The 21927-nt window shown below is 42.6% G+C and overlaps 1 protein-coding gene across 1 annotated transcript in view; it reads left to right on the plus strand.

Moving 5' to 3' along the window:
* Window positions 1–3695: 3695 nt before the first annotated feature.
* Window positions 3696–21927, plus strand: part of SLC16A14 (solute carrier family 16 member 14) — a 538310-nt gene continuing 520078 nt past the window's right edge. Inside the window, exon 1 of the mRNA XM_086944042.1 lies at window positions 3696–3801. The gene's annotated coding sequence lies outside the window, so the exon portion shown is untranslated. The remainder of the gene's footprint in view (window positions 3802–21927) is intronic.

Consider the following 21927-nt stretch of genomic DNA (forward strand, 5'->3'; position numbering starts at 1 on the left):
GCCCAGAGCTTTGGCCGGCTCATTGGTTGGACCAAGGTCGTAGCATCGCCTTCTTATAATTTTTCCTGCTTTTGGTTGCATTGCAAGTGTGGGGTGAAGAGTTTAAGGATCGCTGTGTGTTGTTCCATATAGACAACATGGCGGTGGTGAGTCTGGTCAATGGTCAACGAGCTAAAGATGTGAGGGTTCTACACTTGTTGAGGGCGTTCATGTTGCGAATACTTCAGTTGAATATTGTGTTTAAGGCAAAGCATATTCCTGGGGTGAACAACTCAATTGCCGACGCTTTATCTCATTGCAATTGGCAGAGGTTCCGGGATTTGGCGCCCAGAGCAGAGAGACACAAGACACGATCCCTTCGATCATTTGGGACCTGGGGGAATGAGGATTGCAGAGCTGGTTGAGCATTCTATAGCGGAATCCACGAGAAGGAGTTACCAGCAAGCGTGGTCTGAATTTTTGCGCTATGCTTCGGATCGTGAGAAGGACGGTACAGCAGTGGAAAGTGAACAGTTTATGTTAGAGTTTGTATTATATTTGGTGGACAAAGGTTTGTCTCATACGACGATTTCAGGCAAGCTTGCAGGTATTTCATTTTATAGCCAGTTATTGTTAGGGAAAGTGGTTCGGATAGGTTTCCTTTTGAGGAAGATGTTGAAAGGTTTTGGTAAAAACAAATTGCATGCAAAACAGTTGAGGGATCCTATTACATTTGACTTGTTACGGCGTATTTTGGAAGTTCTGCCTGGTTGTTGTTACAATGAATGGGAGTTGGTACGCTTTAGGTTATGTATGGTGTGGCTTTTCTTTGGAGCGTTCCGCATTTCAGAACTACTTGGTCTACGGAACCAAGTTGGGATTCAGACGTCGGATATTCACATCCTTGGGGAAAACATCTTACAGATCAGGTTGAGACAGTCAAAGACAGACCAATCAGGGAGTGGGACATTGGTGAGATTGGGAGGGAGTGGGGTGGTGGGTTGTTGCCCTGTTGAAGAGTGGGGATCATTTTTACAGTCCGCAGTGTTTCGTTCTGGAACAATTTTTTGTCATAAGAAAGGGGATCAGTTGACTTGTTTTCAATTTTTGGCAGTACTGAGAAAAACTCTGTCATTGGTTGGGGAAAATCCAACATGCTTTGGTACTCACTCTTTTAGAATAGGCGCGGCTACGGAAGCTGCTAAGTTGGGTTGGGGGAAAGAAGAATTACAACGCATAGGGCGATGGAAATCTAACTGTCGTTACAGATATGTGAGATTGTAACGTAATTATCGCTGTGTTTATATTAGTAATGTTGGTTTTTGTATCACAGGTCGAGTTCTGGATTTCCCCCGCAAAAAGAGGACTTGGATTGTTGGACATTCTATAGTTAAATGGGCATCAATTTTTGCTGAACAGCAAACTTGTGGACGAGGGTTAGGTTTGTATAGCAAAGAACACGAGGTTTTATGGAAAGGTGTGGGTGGAATGAAATGGAAGGATTTATTTCCCTTGCTATCTAAATTAGCTGCGGCTTGGGGAATACCAGACTTGTTAATAATACACCTTGGTGAAAACGATCTGGTGGACTTGTCAGGATTAGCGCTCATTAAACAAATGAAGCTGGATCTAGAGGTAATTAAAGCCAATTGGATGGGTACTCGGGTGGTTTGGACTGAATTTGTGTATAGACATCAATTGAGAGGTGCCCGAGTACATGCGGCTGTAGAGTAAGCTCGCCGTAAGTTAAACAGAGCTCTAAAAAATGTCTGCACAGCTATGGGCATAACTGTGCTGGCTCATGAGCATTTTTCCAGCAAAATACTTCATTTATTTCGCAGTGATGGTGTACACCTGTCACAGATGGGGCAAGCATACTACATCATGGAACTACGTGATGCACTGGCCAACTTGTGGTATGTGGATTTATGATGTTCGCAGAAAGAAATATAACAAAACAAAAAAAAAAGAATTTTGAGCAAAAAGATAAGCAATGTAAGCACATTGGCAACAGGGGGATGCGATGAGAGGTTGGGTGGGGCAGGAAAACTCTGAGGGTTTTCCTGGGTGGCGTGTTCTTAAGGGATAGGATAATCTAGAGCAGATTCATCCTTTCTCTATGGGGAGGGGTTGGGAGGGTAGGTGGGAAAGAAAATGAAAGATGGAAATAATACTGGTTGATATGGAACAAGTTATGGATTGTTGTGTTGGCAAACAATAAAGCATTGGGGAATGGAGATGTATACAATTGGGAAAAAGGTTTTGGGGAAAATCGTACAAGGTATTGTTGAATAAAGATAATGTTGCAGAGTCTGTCTTTGGCTGTCCAAATAATAAAGGTGACCTTTTATGCTATTTAAGCAGAGTCGTGTGAGAGTCCTTATTTGCGCGATGGGTCCCAGGGGGACTTGGCATGAGCCGGTGTCCCCCTGGGGTATTTCGAGCAATGGGATTATCCTCATGCGACCTGATTGGATGTTCGGGTGTGTGGGAGGGGCTGTCCTGGCGCGGGGAGGGAGAGGGAGGGCGACGTCACTCGATGCGAGTGAAGGAGCAGTGGCGTCGTGTTTTTGACCCACCCACCCACCCTGGCTTTCAAAGAAGTCGGGAAGGGTGTTTTTTGTTATATGTTTTCGATGTACTCTTGTCCTGCTTATAGACACCAAAGAAAAAAGATGTCACTTTAGAGCACTATTGACAGGCTCCTTTTGTTATGTGTTGTTGGCATGTTCTAAAGGGATAGGATAATCTAGAGCGGATTCATCCTTTCTCTATGGGGAGGGGTTGGGAGGGTAGGTGGAAAAGAAAAGGAAAGATGGAAATAATACTGGTTGATATGGAACAAGTTATGGATTGTTGGCAAAGAATAAAGCATTGGGGAATGGAGATGTATACAATTGGGAAAAAGGTTTTGGGGAAAATCGTACAAGGTATTGTTGAATAAAGATAATGTTGCAGAGTCTGTCTTTGGCTGTCCTATTAATAAAAGTGACCTTTTATGCTACTTAAGCAGAGTCGTGTGAGAGTCCTTATTTGCGCGAACGGAACCCCTCATATCAGAGAATGACGTGCTTCACAACTTAAACTTCAGGGAGAAAACGAAATGACTTTTTATGATATCCGGAGAGCTGCCAGATAGTCTATAAATCTTCTGCGCCTATAACTTACACCTGCATGTGTTTACATTTAATAATTAATCTATTCATTTATTACTTTTATGCAATTTAGCTTTTGTATGCAAACTTCTTATTCGCTGGTAAAGAGCATTTCGTTGGCCCCTTTTCTGTACTGCCTTTCTTTTACAAATTTGAGCTAACTTTTTCAATCCGGAAAAAACTCTCACTGTATTTTGTTTGGTCGTGTTTTCCTTAATAATAAAGAAAACAGGCTAATCTTGTTTCGGACTGAGAAACAGTATCGAAACCTTTCGCAATAGTAACAATCTGCCTTAGTGAAAAGAGTGCTACTCGCCTCCTGTAGATCTCATCTTAAATAAAGCCCCCGTCCCGCCACCAGAGTGTGCACGTGAGACACTATATTGCGAACTGCGGTGAACGGGTCCACTGGTTTTCACTCACAGAACAGCAATATATTGAGTACATATGTGGTGCGACGAGAACCGTTCACAGGAGGGGGCGTGGGTCAGTCAAACATTAAAAGCAGGCACAGAAAGAGCAGACGCGGCATCTCTCTCATGCTAGTTGTGACGTGACTCCTTGACGTCTAGACCATAGCGCTGGGGGCAGGTGCTCTTGGGAAACCAGCAGCCTTCTTGGAAGTGAGCTCCTGAGCTCGAGGGAACCTGCTCCGAGATCCTGATTGGTGAGTTTTCATTGCATGCTGCCTTTGATATTAATTCATTTTAGGAGATGGCTGTTGCAGCCCCGAGGACATCTCCTCACTCCTAAAAAGATTATTAAACAATAAGTGTCTCCTGTGCGTTCTTGACCATGTTTTCTAATATTATTGTTTTTTCACGTTTCTGGTAACTTGTTTTTACATAGCTCTTTGCACAAGACATCTTTCCTTTCTAAGCGCTGTAAATGACAGGTGCTAATATTACTTAATTGAATGGTATTCGTTTATCGACATTGGATGGATAAAAGCGGATCACAGGTTTCAGCAAGGAGCTTTCAGCTTACGGAGTCATGAAGATTGATTGATTGATGTCATTTCTAACAAAGAAAACTTTGACAAAGCCAATAGGTCTAGCTGTTTTAGGAGACTCATGAGAGCGAAAGCGTAAAAGTTTTAGAATGCGCTGTTCTTTTGATGCTTTGTTTCATTAAACTCTTATATAAATATATTTAGTATGTGGAAAACAACTCTAAAGGTGGTTAAAATACATCTGGTGAACATTTTATGGTCATGTATTTGTTCTTGCTTCAGTATGGTGTGTGTGGTCTTCTAACGAAGTGTAAAATCAGCCGTATTGAAAGTAATTATTGTTATTCCTTTGAGTATTTTTTTTATGATAGCTTTGTTGTGTTAAACCCAGATCTTATGAGAAGCAGTTCACCCCAATAACGAGTCCCACATAAATGATATGTAACTTTTCATAATCAACATTATACCAATGTAATGGTGGGTTTTCATGAAGGATTATAAAAGAGAAGTTGGCAACATTATAATTATGCTAACAAACTCTAACCAAGTTGACAAACTTCGCCGCCAAATTTCAAAGTTAGTCACCTTTACAAAAATTCAGCTGCAGAAAAAAAGCAGCTTTAAGACGTTTTTGCGGGAAGATTGTTCATGCAAAATCATGTCTTGATGTAGAATTCTGCTCCAAAAAATGTAGGTTCAACTATGGTATTTTTTGCATATTTTTTCTCTCATAGGCTCTATTTTGTGTGATTGTTTCCCTCTCTATATATTTTTTAAGCCTGGCCATTCTGTGAGGCTAGCAAAGTGGACAATGTTTAAAAACATAACTTCCCAAAGACCAAAATTGACAATTTTTCAAATATCACACACCTATTTTTAAATTGGTCTGTAGAGTAGCCTTCCCGTTTCTAACGGCCAGATTCATGAAGCTGATTTGCGCTCGCAAAAGGCCAGATTCTCAGAATCTGGCCCTTTGCGAGCGCAATTTTTGCATTTGGGATTCATCATCCCAAATGCAAAAATCGGTAATAGCGAATTCGCAAATTTCCGAGGAATTACATTTAAGGAATCTCTATTTGAGATTCCTTAAATGCAATTCATCATCCATTTTTAAATTGCGAATTCGCAATTTCGGGCCGCTATTTACCGCGAGGTCAAACCTCGTGGTAAATGGCGAAAACTTAGAAAAATGCTTTTAAAAGCATTTTTCTAAGTTGCATGTTGCAGACACACATGCCCTTTGGACATGTGTGTGCGCAACACCAATGTAGTTTACCTTTCAGGGGTGCTACAGGGTGTCCTTTGGACACCCCTAGCACCCTTGAAATCGCATCCTTATTTGCGATTAGCAATTTGCTAATCGCAAATAAGGAATGTGTAGGAATCACAATTTATTTTGCGATTCCTACATGAATCCCGTTTTGCGAGTCTGTAATAGCGATTCCTTATGAATCGCTATTACAGACTCGCAAAATGGGTCTTTGATGAATCTGGCAGTTAATCTTTTCCTCGGGTATTTTTGCACTTCATGAAGAGAAGGGTGTCAGAAGCTATGAGCCCGATTGACGAAGAAAGTCAGATGATTGCAGGCAGGCTCCCCGCCTCCGCCTCGATGTCATCCTCCGACTTTCTAGAATTCACAAACATAGCCCGGGAGAACGCCTGGAAAGCTGCACCCACATCAGGCTTCCAGGAGAGTTTGGGAAGCCATGTGCCTCTCCCAGGAGGATCCTCTCCCCGTTGTGCAGAGTTCTACATAGTGAATAACTCTGCATAAGGACTTATGCAAATGCACATTCTTGTTTCTCTGTGTGGAATTTTTTTTTCCCTGTGGAGAAACCCCTTCCGCTACATACGCACCTTGGGCCATATTACAGAGAGTGCCCCAGGGGGCAATAGGTGTTTGCGCTCACTTTGCGCGCCACCAGGGCACTTAGGTATTACAGTAGGGGCAGCAGACGCTTGTGCGGCTCCTTCTGTAATACCGATCCCAGCGCTACCTGCAGAGGGCGTTCCCTCATTTGCATGGGGATGTGCCCCAGGCAAATGAGGGGATTCCTTCGCCTCTGCGCCCATGCCGTATTACACAGGCGGGCGGAGAGGCAAAGAAGCTGTTAGGAGGCGCACTGACAGTGCTCCCCCTGACAGCAGCCCTCACTGCACTCGCCTGCAAGGGAATCTCTAATCCTCTTTCAAAGTACAGGCGGATGCTGCCTGCACTGTGAAATCAGTGAGGGGCTTTAACCCGTTTACCGCGGCGGTGCGGGCGTTCGACGCAGTGGGCGGGGCTGCGTCGGCCGTTGGTCGTGTGCAGCACCCAGGAGGTAGTTCTCGCGTCTGCCAATGTCCGACGCGAGCACGCAATGGGTTAATGCAGCCGCTCTATTTTTCAAAGGAATGTGCTGCCCCCCAGGCCAGCGTAAGGTTGCAGCTGCCCTGGGGGCATGGCATTCCCCATAATGCGGTGCATTTTCATTGTTTGCGCTGGGTGCACCTTTTAAAAGGTGCACACAGCGCAGACAACGAAAATGCGCATTTAATGTAATGCGGCCCCTGATCTGGTGCTGTTCCATTCCCCTTCCCCTTCCCCTTCCCACCCTGGACAGGGATTTAGACCAGTCCTTGGCTATGATAAAAATCTCACCATTTGTAGTATGGAAGGCTGCCAAGATTTTGGTAAATGCATCCAAATGTACTTTTTTGTCAGCATTCACAGACTTCAAGGCTAACCAAGCACTGAACCACCCTTTTCCCCACCCTATAAGGGAGATTTAACGGTGAGGAGAAACTGCACAGAGAGTCCCAGACACATAAATTGGTCTTCCCCTGCCAGGAATCTCTTTGTGAGTTCCTCACAGCTGTAGGTAAGGTAAATGTGGTTGGAAACCTACTCTTTCGACCAGATTTCCCTTTGTGATCCGGGCCCTGTGTTGCCATAACATGTTAAAGATGAGAACACTATTGGGAGTCAGTGTTTCACAAGTCACATTACATCCTTGTATTTTAATGTTGGATCCTGTAGGTACTATTGCATTCCTGGGAGTCCCTAGTGTGCAGTGTAGTCCCTGGGCCAGTGTCCAATGGATCAGTGTGGTGTTGCAGGTTAATGTCCCTAGGATGCAGTTTAGTGAGGTGAGTAAATGGGCTTACATCTTCCTGAAAAACTTTTGTAAATTACTCACAGGTGTAATTACAGTAGATTTGGTCTTAGGGCTAAATTTACCTTTTTGAATAGGGATGCTTCAAGACAGGGGCACAATTTTAAGTCTGCATTTGACATGTCACATTGGATCATTGTTTTTTATTAATTGTGTGATCCTGGAAGCACAATTGTATTCAAGGCCCGGCCATGGGTCCAGTGCTGTGACTAGGGCAATGTCCATAGGGACCAGTGCGTGCAGGTTAATGTCTCTAGGATGTAGTTCAGTGTGGTGAGACAGTCTGCCCAGGGTGTAGCTGCTGTGCTTGGTTAGTGCTCCCACGATGCAGCACAATCTGGTGGGTATGTGACCTTAGTGTGGTGCGGTGTTGTGAACATAAACACAGTGCTAGCCTTTCTTCGTAAACTGATTACCTTGAGGTATTACTTAATAACCTGAATGTTGCAGAGTGGCATTTCATTCTTTAGGTTCATCAGGTTTGGATCTATGATTCACTTTAAGTTATTGAATAAACAATGGGTCTCCGTTGGAGTTTGGGGTGGTCTGCATTAGGCTGACCCATTTGATAGTTCACACAATAGAGAGTTGGGCACCTGGCTGGTGGCCTTTTTCCTCTGTAATGGTTCCCATATCCAAGGCAAGATGGCGTCAGGGAAAAAGAGTGAAGGGAGGTCTACTTGGCCATGATAGCACAACGGGACTTCCAACACTTAAGTGTTTTCTGAACACAGATCTCCAAAGTGGGTTTCATCATCATAAAACAATAGATGATAACTCCTATATGCTGAGAAATGTATGTGTGGTGTTTACTATTCGTGTCCAGGACCGTCATGACTGACATGGTGGTCTTGAAAAAAACAAACACTGGCGGGGATGGTATTGGAGACACCACACTGTATGGTTTAGCTCCTCTAATGCTTTCTTACCACCTTCAGGTAGAAGTGCAAATGATTTTGCTGATAGCAGAGCTGGGGGTGGCTCCACTGCTGAGTAGAAAACAAATTCTCCTGACCTCTACATGGGAGGGAGGAACCAAGAGGCGGCCGGTCATGACATTCGCCATTTGTTGGTGGATGTCCAATTTTCGCCATCCTAACGGAGGCCTGTTTTTCCTGAACTTGACTGGTGTGCCAAGCAGTACAATGCTATTACATGAACCACAACGAAACCTAATTCAAAGAACGAAAATTCTTCCAGTTGGTCTTTAGCACATGCTTTGAGGTCTTCTAGACTTACTAAGCAAGTAAGCAAAAGGGTATATGTGGACTCTTGGAGAACTATTTGGATGATAAGACGAGGCAGCCCATACTCCAAGATACAGTCATTTCCGAGATTGGAGTTCCCAGCAGGTTGTTGAGCCAAAGGCAAGCCTGACTAATAGACCTCTTTAGAAGGATTTTCTTGTAGTTAGGGCTCACAGATGTACTTCTTTGTAAATGTTTACATTTTTTCCTATTTGTGTAGTTGAATAGTAGACATTGACAAGGTTTATATTAAAACTCTGTGTTTGCCTCATCCGATGCTCGTCAAAATCCTTGCAGTTAGATCTGGAAAGGTCTCTAGAACAGTTTTTTACAGATGCGGGCAGCTTGTTTAGATAAAGGTTTCCCTAAACTAAAAATCACAGGTTTCCCACTTACTCTTGTCTAGGAAAAGGCTCCCAGGGGCAGATTTACAAGGGACTGGCGCTTCTGTAGAGATGCGTCTGTTTCTCTGCACCAGCCTGCGATACCCGTGCACCACCATGGATGCGCCATATTTACAATAAGGCACACCATGGCACAAGGATTGACAGATGCTTCACCATCAGAAATTCTGACGAATCTGTTGGCCCTAAAGTCACGCATTGCTGGAATCGTTTCGCAAGCACAACGCAACTCCAGCAATGCATTTTGAGGCCGATAACTATTGTACCTCGTCACTCTTATGCCTGCTTCAAGCAGACATACGGTTTTGACGGAGTGGCGTCTTAGAAGTGGGGCAGTGAAATCTTGTAGATTTCACTGCGTCACTTTTACAAGGGTAGTGTAGAAGCGGCCACAGAATGCAGAGACGATAGGTAGGGTAAACATAAGCCGTTTATTAGGTAGGTCAGCACCTCAGCTACGGGTCTTCCTCAGGAAATGTATCCAACTCACAAAAGGTGAATCCTGATTCGGGCAGACCAAGAAGTATAATTTAACCCAAAAAACGCCAGTCAATTGTTCCAGGCGTGGTCCTGTATCAAAGATTAACAGCGTCTTGAAACGGGTGCCTTCACCATAAGCTTATGGTGAAGGCACCCATTTCAAGACGCTGTTCAGGATTCACCTTTTGTGAGTTGGATACATTTCCTATTTTGTGCCTTTCCAATGAAGGAATAGCATTACAACCGGTGTTAAGCTTTTGGAAACACTCGAGAATACCATTTATCTGGTGGCCACCCTCATCCATGGGGCGCCATCTGCCTGCAGTTTAGGTTTATTCCCCTATCACGTCCTGAGGAAGACCCGTAGCTGAGGTGCTGACCTACCCTCCACAGCGCCAGGGTCGAAACGTCGACGCTCCCCACGCTCGTCTTCGATGCCTGTGCCCCATCCCGCCCCTATAAAAGACTATAATATAAACGTATGATTGATATACATGGGACAGGCTCAATACTAAAGGAACAGAACCTTAGCCTTTTTAGAACCCTTGGATTATATTTTTTACTTTTTCGTTCTTTCTTCTCACTTGAGCACAACAACTTTTGCACTTTCTACTGCGCCTGGCAGAATTCTCCCGACTTTCTTGGGAACCTTTGTAAATATGTATATATGAATACAAATAAATTGTTAATTAATTTTTCTATAAAATTTAGTGTTGTATGATTTGTTTGGGTACTTTGGGACAATACTGCTAACGCATTTAGCCTGTGTGTTTTTCTTGCCCTTTCTTTCAGGATTAAGTCCTAAAATAAGTAAAATGAATATTTCTTTCAAATGTGAGTTATTAAATTGTGTCTAGGATCCCAATGTAAATGGGCAGCAAAAAGTGACGCAACAGCGGCGCAAAAGTGATGCATGGAACTTATAATCCTTTCTCCTCCCCCCTTATGGTCAGTGTGACTACTGAAAGCAGACTGGAAGGGGACATTAGGCTGCTGCTTTCCCTGGACATCTGCAGTTTTGTTTGGAAAGGGACAGGAAGGGAATATAAGTGGTAGGTTGCTGGAAGAACTTTGAAATGCGGAGGGCTACAAGCATCTCTGTGAGATACAAATAGCTGAGATTGGCATCACTCAGGTTATTAGAACACCAAACACTCCAGTATTCTGGTAGACTGCATCATGACTGTTCTACTTCTTGGGTTAAGCGTTGGGGGATGGAGAGAGTCTTTCAGTAAAAATATGATAGGCATTTTCAATTTAAAAATGACAAAAGCAAGCAAAGTGTATCCACAACATGCAATATTGTGGAATGTTAAAGAACAGGGGCCATATCATGTTCCCATTTTCTGCCCTGTGCTCTGTGTAAGCTCAGAAAGGGTCTATGCACTTGTAATTGGTATCATCAACATTTATATTAGCTTAAATAATCTCTAAGTTAATGCATGTTTTGCTGAAAGGAGCGCTCGGAAATACAAAATAGTAGTTCTCTTTATGTCTTTCTACCCATTGCTCTTTCATTGTCTATTTCTTTCCCTACATCTTTTCTTCCGTCTTTTTCTTCTATTCTTCTGTCTTTCCCTATTTCTGTTTTTTTGCATTTTCTTCCTGTCTTTATTTCTGTGCCTTCCTCTTTCTTTGTCTTTCAATATTTCTTTCTTCTATTTTTCGCCTTGTCTTAACTTTTTCTCCCTGCTATTTCTTTTTTCTTCCCTTCTCTTTGCTTCTCTCATTTTTTAAAATTCTTTGTTCCTCTTTTTTTCTACTTTATTTAGCTTTCATTTTTCTCTATGTTTCTTGCTTTTACTTTCTTTCATTTTTGTTAATCTCTTTGTCCTTTTCTCCTTCCTGGTTCTTTTATTCAAATCATTTTCTCCTTTCCCCTTTTCAGTCTTACTTCTTCTTTCTTCCACCCCTTTATATTTATTTTTTCTTCCTTTCTATTTCTATCTTCTTTTTCCTTCCTTTCTTTCTTCCATTATTTGCTCCTTTATTCTTCTTACATCTTCTTTTTCCATTTGTTTCTTTTTATCGTCATCTTACTGTCTGTCCCTCGACTTAAATACTTTCTCCCATTTCTTTCTCTTTCTTTCTCATCTTCTGTCTTACTCTACCTTCTTTCTCTCCGAGCTTTTTCTTTCATTCTTTTCTTTCTGTATTTCTGGTTCACTTTTTTACACCTTTCATTCCTGTTTCTTGCCTTATTTCTATCTCTCCCTTCTTGTTGTCTTCTTCCTTTCTCTTTACTTCTTCATTTAATTTCATTATTTTATTTTCTTTCTTTCTTTGTTTCTCTGGGTCTTTCCATTCATTCTTCCTTCCTTTCTTAATGAGTGCCGAGAATCCTAAAGCAAACTCTTATATGTTTACTTGTAGATGTAACTATGAAGTCTACATATGCCTCGCCAAATGTAGTACTGCTAATTGTCCTTGTTAAGAATGTAATGCACATGCTAACAAAATACCTTTCTACTTTTCTTGTTTGTGATTTTCAACTAATGGACTTGAGGGCAATTAGCCAGATAGTGGTCTTTTTGGCCCCAACTCTCAAAAAGAAAGCAGCACCATCCTATGTATTGCATGACAATGAGACCACATGCCTCATTGAGGCACTCACCTTTGAGAGGTAATTCATTAACAATCGCCAAAGGACAAAACTGTTCCTGGGTACCACTCGGGAAATCCCTTTGCAATACAGCTCCTGCTCCATTAATATTGTGCGTTCTCTGGATTACTCCAGGGGTGATGTATAATTACCTGATCTTTCTGTACCCATGTCTAATACCTAAATTAAGCCTTAGCTCAAGAGGGCTTTCAATGATCAGAAGCAGCTCTCCCTATAGGACAGTTTGGAGACCCCTCAGTAATTGACGAATGGTCCAGAACACGGCAGCGAGGCTTATGGTAAATGCATGCAAATGTGAACTTCTATCGGAGTCCCAGCAAGGCTCCCTTGAGCTGCCCATGTTATGTTATGTTAGGTTATTATGACTTGTATAGTGCACGTATACCCTTAGGTGTCTTGGCGCTTCTGGTTCTCCATACTGTGTTTCAGACCACTGTTCCTAAAAGAGCCACATCTTTAGTTGCTTTCTGAACTCAATGCAAGAGGGAATTTTCCTAAGGTATAGTTGAAGAGTGTTCCATTCCTATGAAGTATTGTAACTAAAACTCCTCCCACCCCAGTTCATTTTTTAAAATTCTAACCGTAGGTATTTGCCGAGCGTAGAGGCCTGTTGGTGGAGTACCATCTGAAAAAGTCAATGTATTAATTTAAGGCATGTGGCTTCCTGAGCCCAGGCTTACCTTTCTGCAATCCAGAAGGCATCACTGCACTTGTGTGGGCCGCCTGAATTCTGACTCTCTTCATCTTTTGGTGGTTTCTCACTTCACACAGAGACACCTGAGGGAAGGATCTTTTCAATCGTAGCCCCACAACTCTGGAATCGGCTTGCACTCTCCATTGTCAGACAATTCATCACAGTGTCTTCCGGAGAGGTTTCAAGGTCTACTTGTTTGCTAGTCTTTTATCATTCAGATTTGTTGATTTCTCTATTCTGAAGTCCTAGCGGTGTGATACCATCAGGCGAGCCTTCGGTCAATGAATATACTCACTCTGTAAGTATACTCATTCAACTAGAGCTTAACTACTTAGCCTATACTTCCTTTTAATTTATCATGGTGAAGAATTTTGTGATATTCTTTCTTCTGGAGTTCTCCAAGCACTAGAAAATGTAATTCATTGCAAGCGAAGAGAGACTAGAAAAAATAAAATTAAAGTATAAGCGTAAAGTAACTTTATAAAGTCGATAAAGATAAACGCCGTCCTAAATTGAGACAATAGGTCTAACATAAGGATACGAATGCAAAGCCGAATGTTTTAACTTAGTACACGTGTACTTGTTGCTTTTAAGTGTCAAGGAATATCGGGATCAAAGTTCATTCTCCACTCCATTAGGAAGGCGCCAGTAGACCGACTGGAGGTGCTGAGCAGCATTATAAATATTCAAATAAACAGAAATCTATTTTTTTCAGAGGGTGATTATGTGCCAAGTCAACTGTTGAAAGACAATTTTCTGTTTCAGTGGAAAACAATGCAAGGGACATTTCCGGTGTGGGTGAAATGGGATCTTTCTTTGGTATAATGGTAATGAGCTTGATAATGTTACTTTTAAATGAACTGAAGACACAGTGAACGATTATTTTTGAGCTTGACATAGAGAAAATGTTTGCGGTTCAGTTTTAACTGAGTTTCCCATCACATAAAGACTTATGCGTCCAATAAAGGTATACATTGTTAGAAAAGTTTGTGACACTGTATACTAAAAGAGAAAGAAACATTCAGGTCAGGCATTATTGCAATGGCCGAGCAAGAGGCCATGGGTCCTAATGCAAGCAAAACAGAAGCAGCCAAATACTACTGGTTGGATAATAATAGCGCCAACAGTCCAAGTGCAGCAGGAAACTCACACCCAACTGTCCCGGTGGAACTGCACATGCTGCACCATCAAAAGCTTTATACATGAATCAATCAGCACTCTTAGGGGTCGATTATGATGGCGGACGGACCCGAGTCCGTCCGCCACCATAGAGTAGGAGGGAACCTCCGCATGGCCTGCGGAGTTCCCTCCTGTGCAATTAGGATGTGACCGCCACCCTGGCGGTCACATCCTCTATTTTTACCATTGCGGCGGGTGTGGCTTCAAGCTGCATCCGCCGCAATGGTAAAAATGCATACATTGCATTTGTATGCAGAAAGCGGCAGGCACAGTGCGGTGCCTGCCGATTTCTGCATACAAATGCAGGGGGGTACCATAGGTACCCCCCTTGTGCACCCCCCACCCCCCTTTCACACAGGGGGCCCGCAACGGGCCGCCGCAGTGAAGTTACACATGCTTTTCCACGGCGGAAAACCCGCAGCGGAAAAGCATTTTAAACAGCCCATCCTAATATGGCTGACGGTGTCTGAGAGACACCGTCACCATATTAGAGCTTTTCCGCCGCGGTTGTAAGCCAACTGCGGCGGAAAAGCTGAGGACGGAAACCAGGACTCACCAGCCATCCTAATGTGGCGGTGGGTCTTTGGTGGGTCCGCTGCGGTTTTTCTGCATCCTCCGGGCCGGCGGTGGCTTCCGCCGGCCCGGAGGATGCGGAAAAACCACAATCGTAATAGGCCCCATAATGTGGACCACATTTTTAAAAATGTTATGTTTAGATTTATCAGAAGTCTAATAAATCACTGTGACTGATTGTTCCCTTTCGGTGCTCTATAAACCTCCCCTCCACAGGCACCCCATTTCATGGGGGTTTGGTTGGCGCTAACCTGCACAGAAGTGGACCCAATGTCTGGTCTCTGTGGTGGGCATACTGGAGGGTTGCAACACATTTCTATATCATTCATAGGGACATAGCTATAACAAAATGTCAGAGAGCGGAGCTGCGCCAAATTTGGCAGCGCTGCACTCTGACATTTTCAAAAAGCAGGGATGCACCTATTTACTACAATACAGCGCACTCCTGTCTTTTCCCTAGCATTGGCACTAAAATTAACTGCCTGGTGCCAATGCGGGCACCCTTGCACCGTTGTGCAAGAGTGCTGCGTTGCAGGGAATGATTGTTTATGTGCAAGAAGGTGCCCCTTTCTGCTTAAAAACAGTGCATAATTACTATTTGTTCATTCTATGTGTACTTCGTTCTGCAGCACATTATTCATCGGTTGTTTATGTGCAGGAAGGGACACCTTCCCGCACATAAACAATCATTAATGGCTTTTTGCTCTTTCTATGTCGGTAGAATTCTACAGCACACATAGAAAAAGCAAAAACGTGGAGAAATAAAAGCATATGCCATTCTAACGCCTGCTCTTGCATAGCATTAGTTTTTGGCGCTGGCGCAGATTAACACTTCCTTGTAAATCTGGGGCTGCGTCAAAAAGGAATGGGTGTTGCAGTGGAACACTCACAGCAACACCCATTGCACTCCCCTTTCACGCAGATACCTGCGTGAAAGAGTAGCATATTTACAAAGCGGCGCCACTTTGTACATTCAGTGCAGGGCATACCTCCACTGGAGTATAAAAAAAGCGCCTCTCTGGTGGTGCTAGAGGCTTGTACATATGTGTGGACACAGACAATCCACATTGAGTATCTACCAAAGAAACAGTCGCCAGTTAGCTCAGAGCAATATTCAGAATGCTTAATTACAGCCTCTGTTACAGGTGACTGAATTGTAGTACAGGACAGTCACTGTTCTACTAAAAGCTGGTTATAAACACATACCCTGGATACACATATTTTTTGTCACTCACCCTCTAGGGCCTATTGGCAGTAACTTTACTAAATCCACTTCATTGTGGGCAGGAGCATCCCAGCCCTCAGGTGCATCTCAGCCCTCAGTGTGTGGCGGTAAAGATCTCCTCTCCCAAAAGCATCCCTTACCTACTGTGAGTAGTGCAATCGTTAATAGTAAGGCACTACTCCTCATGTGAGCAGGTGTGGAGATGTTCACCTGGTAGTGATCCATAGTTAGGAAATAGAATCATTTAGCAATTTTCACTCCCACTGGCAGCCTGGTAGTCACCCATTGACAACCCACCAGGGAACTGCAGATCCACGACCAGTAGCTCCTCTCCATCTTTTGCATTTTATACCTCGTGGGGATGGTTTGCAAGACATAGTTTATCTGTCTCTTGGTGACTTGATCATGGTCATTTAATCCTTCGGTCCCTTAAGATTTGGGTCTTCTTGTCATGCTGGGGCCCTTCCAGGAATGATGACAGGTCCCTACCATCCAAGTAAGACATGGCAGGGCTCAGCCAAGGTGCCCCAGTGGCTGCATCTGCACGCACCACTGTATTCCTTGTGAAGTCAATCATCCAACAACGATGGCTCCAGTCATGCAAGAACCTATAAACTCATTTGTTCTTGCATCATCTTTACTTCCTGGAGGAGATACATTGTCAATGTCCTCCCAGTATCAGCAAAGGGCACATCTGCACACTCCTAGATTTCTGCAGGGAGGGTGTTTCTAGGCCATAAAGCAGGGGCACAATGCAAAGACATAGAACCAAGGGAAAAACAATCCAAGATGAAATCATGGTTACAGAGGAAGTGAAGGGTTGAACATGTCAAGCCCAAGGCAGAGAAGGAAAACCATTTAAAACTTTCTAAGCGAAAAGAAGAAAGAATATCAGTTTCAGTAATCCATCAGTGATGGAGCAGACCACAGAGAGGATGAGAGACAGAGGTTTAATCAAGTGGCCATGTCATTGAATGACTGTGTGAATGAATGTTTGTTCCTTTTTATCGGGATTCACAATGTAAGGATACATTTCATTCTTAGATTTTGGATAGTAAGCTGAGTGTAAGTGATAACACTGTGGGTAAAGGAACACCAAACAACTGAATGTATATGAAGTAAAATACTATAAAGGTTTTTGCACCGTTTTTCTAGTAGCATGGGGAACATTTTAGCCAAAGAGAAGGAACAGCAATGGGAGCTTCTTTTTCACCAAACTTTGCAAATCTATCAATGGGTTGGTGGGGCAAAGGAAATTCTATAGGGCCAAAATGGCATCATACTTGAGAAAACTATACTTTGGTTACATTTTATTGATGACTTACTGCTCATATTGGATAGAAGTCAAAATGAATTCAAACAGTACTTTGCAGTATTGATCAAGAATGAATTTAACTTGTGATTCACCTACATAGGGTGTCCTTCAAGAGCAATATATTTGAGTAAAGATATATTTGTGAACAATGGATAACTATATATAGCTCTTCACCGAAAATACACACCAATGAATGGCATACTACGTGCAGAGGGATTTCATCCAAATACTCTTGATATGGAGCATCCCATACAGTGATTTATTTTGTTCATTAAGAGAAATTTCTCAACAGAATAAGATTTGAATAAACCGGACACCAATGCATATAAACAATTCATACATCTTGGGTACCCCATGAGGGTAATTGAAAAAGGATGACTAACAGCACGAGAAAGAAGAGAAAAGATCTGCTAATAACAAAAAATGAAAAAAGTACTTATGAATCGCAGAATGATCCCAATATCAGGATAGTAACCATGTTTTTGAAGGAAGCCACACAAATCATACAAGTTATGAAAGTCAATTGGAATATACTGAAAATTGAACCACAGGTGGCAGGAATAGTGGGAGATTCTCCAAGAGTAACATTCAGGCAAGCCAAAAGTCTCAAAGACAATTTAGTACATAACAATTTGAAAGTAGAGGAAAATGTCCCTCTCTGAAGGGTCACCCCGAACATTTTTTCTTCCGCCTCCTCTTTTTATGACCTTGTTTTTGTGGGCCTTAGGACTCTGAGCATTTTACCACTGCTAACCAGTGCTAAAGTGCAGTGTGTCTCCCAAAACATGGTTTCATTAACCTATCCAAAAATGATATATTTAATGTATCTATAAGTTCCTACTAGAGTGCCCTACCTGTGACCAGGGCCTGTAAATTAAATTGTACCAATGGGCCTGCAGCACTGATTGTGTCACCCACACAAGTAGCCTTTTAAACATGTCTAAGGCCTGCCACTGCAGAGTCTGTGTGTGCAGTTTACACTGCCATGTCGACTTGGCATTTAAAACCCTTTGCAAAGCCTTAAACTCCTCGTTTATTACATATGTCAGCCCTAAGGAAGGCAGTAGGCAGTCCATAGGGCATTGTGCTTTGTAAATAATAGGACATGCACTTTTCAGTTTTGCATATCCTGGTAGTGAAAAACACATTCATTCACTTTTCACCACTCTGAGCCCTACTCCTTTCATAAGTTAACATTGGGAATTCCTTATAACACTTTTAAGCTGTAATTTCTGATTGAGAAGGACTAGCTCTGTCATGTTTATATAATTGAAATGGTAATGATAAATCCTCTTTACTGGTAACGTTGGATTTAGCATTACTATTTTAGGAATTCCACTTTTAGAAAGTTGGCTTTTCTCTGCTCATAAAGCTCTGTGTGACTGCAGCCTGTGTCCAATACACATTGAGGTGTGGGTGAGGACAGCTTGACTTTGTGCTTCCCCCCTAGGGAGCCACACATGAATAAGGCTAGGTGTGTCTGTATGCCCATCTGCATCCTGATGGCTAATCCCAGGCAGGATGGGAGAGAGGAGCTGACACTTACACTGGAAAAGTCAGTGTTCTGCCCCCTTACAAAGGACATATTACCCCTCTGTAGCTAGTCTGGAGCTAGGGCACTTCAAAGACCCTCATTTGAAGTCACCCCCTCTTCAAAGGCACAACTGGACCTGTAAGGAAACTCTGTCAGGAAGGACTGCTGTGCTGCTATACTAGACTCAGAGATATCAAAGTCTCACGACTTTCTCTTGTGCCTGGTCCATTGGAAGTGGACCCAGGCGCTTGCTACAGTCAAGCCAAAGCATCTCCTGTCTGAGTGTAGCTGAACTGATGGATCATCGCTGTTGCAGGAGCAAGATCGGCACCTCGCATTTGGAACCAGCGCATCGCCTTAAAGAACCAATGCATCAGAACCAATGCACCGCTGCAGTGTTGGGAAGATCGATACATCCCTTCGCCTGCATGGAGAAAACCGGTACATTATCTCCAGACCCAAAGCCTCTCAGCTCTGCACATCATCTTCAGGACTGGCGTATCGCCAGCACTGCGTGAAGGAAATTGAAGCATCACCTCGACTATGGTATCGACACCAACGCATTGCTCGGTTGCACTCCGCATCTCACTGTTTCGACCAGGATCAAGGTATTTGTTTCAGTGGGCCTTGCGTGGCTCCTGCATCAGCCCTTCACTCCACCGTGTTTGGTCTGAACTCTTGACTTTGCCTCGTCCAGCGTGACCCAGATAACCCCCATAGTCGCTTATTGCTTCTAAGTGCATTTTTACATATCATTTTAGAAAAATCATATCTCATCATGTGCTCATTGGATTTTTGTCATTTTGGTCTTACTTTATTTATATAAATCAAATCTTTTTTTCTAATTTTGTGTGGAGTCTTTTTGTGGTGTTTTCATTTTGTTACTGTGTGTTGTGTTGCATAAATACTTTACACGCTTCCTCTTAAGTTAAGCCTGCCTGCTCTGTGCCAAACTACCAGAGGGTGAGCACAGGTTAATATATAGTTTGTATCTGACTGACCCTGACTTGAATTGTGGTTCCTGCTTGGACAGGGGGCATACCTCTGCCAATCAGAAACTCAATTTCTAACAATAACCATTCGAAAATAGTGGAAGAAGATACTGAGAAAACTGGTGGAAAAAATTAGAAAGGATTTCTAAAATGTAACCATTGCAAAGTCTGTGAAATAGCAATGCGCACAAAAGAATTCACGTCAAACAATGAACGTTTAAAAATAATAGACTACAATCACATGTACAAGTAAATACACAGAATATGTTCTCAAATCCCCATGCAACTTAATATATGTGGGTAGTACCATGTGCATGTTAAAAAAGAGAATCCTAGAACATCTCATATGATAACTAACAAATACAAGAACTATCCTGTAGTAGGACATTTTGAAAGAGCATATGATAGCAATTGGTAGAAGCTAACATTTTTTGGTACAGAAAAAAGCGTCCCTCTTGCTTTTTTCCTTAAAAAACAAAAGGTTACAGAGATTTCATTTTTAGACACGTGATTCACTCATACAAAACATGGGAAATTTAGCCGGTACAGTTAGCTAACTATAACCCGTGCCTCACAATACACTGCTTATGACCGCACATATTACATCACTAATGACATGGTCAGTGACATCAATGATGACATCACTGATGACATCATCCAGTGACTGTGAGTGTTTTAAAAAGGTTTATGAGTTTAAAATATATATACCAAGGTGTATTGGTGAATTATTGGGTGTAGGAGGCCTGTATGGATGATTCAGTGGGTGCATGACTGACTTTATAAATGAGTGATTAGGTGTCTCACTGAATGTATGGGTGAGTGACTGGTTGTGTGAATGCCTGTATCAGAGTGTTAGTTGGTGTCTAAGTGGCTGTATGGGAGTGTGAATGGGTACGGGAGTGGCTGCATGGGTGAGGGATTGGTTGTCCGAGTACACTGTTTAATAAGACTAAACCATGTCATGAGTGATGTAATATGTGAGGTCATAAGCAGTGCATTGTGGGGGCGTGAGTTATAGTTAGCTCACCAACTATAATGGCTGAATTTCACTGGTTTTGTATGAGTGAATCCTGAGCCTAACTAAAATGTCCCTAAAACCTTTGTTTTTATCCGGGAATTTCAATGGGTTCTTAAATGCTAATTCCTAACTGTAAAGTCCCTGTAACCTTTGTTTCTTTCAGTGAATTTCTGAGGTTTTTAAAATGCTAAATCCTAACTAAAATATCCCTCTATCCTTTAGTTTATTTCAGTGAATTTCTATGTTTTTTTAAGGAGTAGTCAATGGCAAAAGTCTTTTATCACTCCAGGCACAGTAGTAAAGCTTTGGATTGGGAAAATACCATTGATGCCAACCTGGAATGAATAAAAGCAACCCCCAACACGCGTCTCGCTGTCATTTTAACTATTCAGAGAGGTTTCGCTTTGTCCAGATACAGGAGAGCATCCAGTATAAGTCAAAACAATATCCTTATAGGCTTAGAGTCAGTCAGTCAAAAAAGCTTTAATATCGGTTAAAAACCATAAAAGCAACAGTGCATAATTACATAAGCTACCAATTGATCACCAGTGAGCAGCAATACATAGTATACATAGATAAACAATAGGCTTAAAACAATAAATAGAGTTTAAAATAGTAAAAACAAATAAAAACAGCCCATGGTATTGAAATTCCCTAGTATATACAACGAGGTACTACACAGTTAATGACTTGGGGCAGCTTGGTGCTTGAGTTTTGCTCTTCTAGAGCACCACATAGAAAACAGGTATCTGGAAGTCGCAAACACAATTAACGGGGAGGATCGTATTTCAGCAATCTATATACATCCCTGTAATCCCTGAAGCCCCTGGACTTGCATAGCCGTAGGATCCATTTAGCTCTGGCCATGAAGTATGAGGGGCAGGAGAGCAGAACGTGCAGATCTGTCTCCTCGGCTTCATCACACCCCAGGCTTAGAGTGCTGCATACATTATGCAAAAAGGAAGCAGAGAATTCTGGATGGATCCCAAGTTTAGGTGGCGAGTGGCTCAGGTATAGAGCACCCTACAACACCAGTGACATGCCGAACCTGCCCACCTCAAATGTCTATTATTATAGCAAGGTTTTTGAGCATAGGATTAGCATAATGCCATCCATGCTGAGCTAGAAAGGGACAAAAGGGCATATTTGTGAAATAGTGGTACAGCGCATTAAGTCACCTTACTGCGCTGCACTGCGTCACTAGGAAAGGGCAGGAATGCACCGCATTTAAGGTATACGGCGCATTACTGATATTTCCACTTGCTTTGGTGCCCTTTTGGTAGCCTATCGCCAATGCAGGCATCCTTGCAGAAGGACTGTCTTTTGTGCAGGAAGGGACACCTTTCTGCACAAAAATAATTCTGAGAGGAATTTTCCTCTTTCTATGTGTGCAGTAGAA

The sequence above is a fragment of the Lissotriton vulgaris genome, chromosome 11, assembly GCF_964263255.1.
Source record: "Lissotriton vulgaris chromosome 11, aLisVul1.2, whole genome shotgun sequence".
Taxonomy (NCBI): Eukaryota; Metazoa; Chordata; class Amphibia; order Caudata; family Salamandridae; genus Lissotriton; species Lissotriton vulgaris.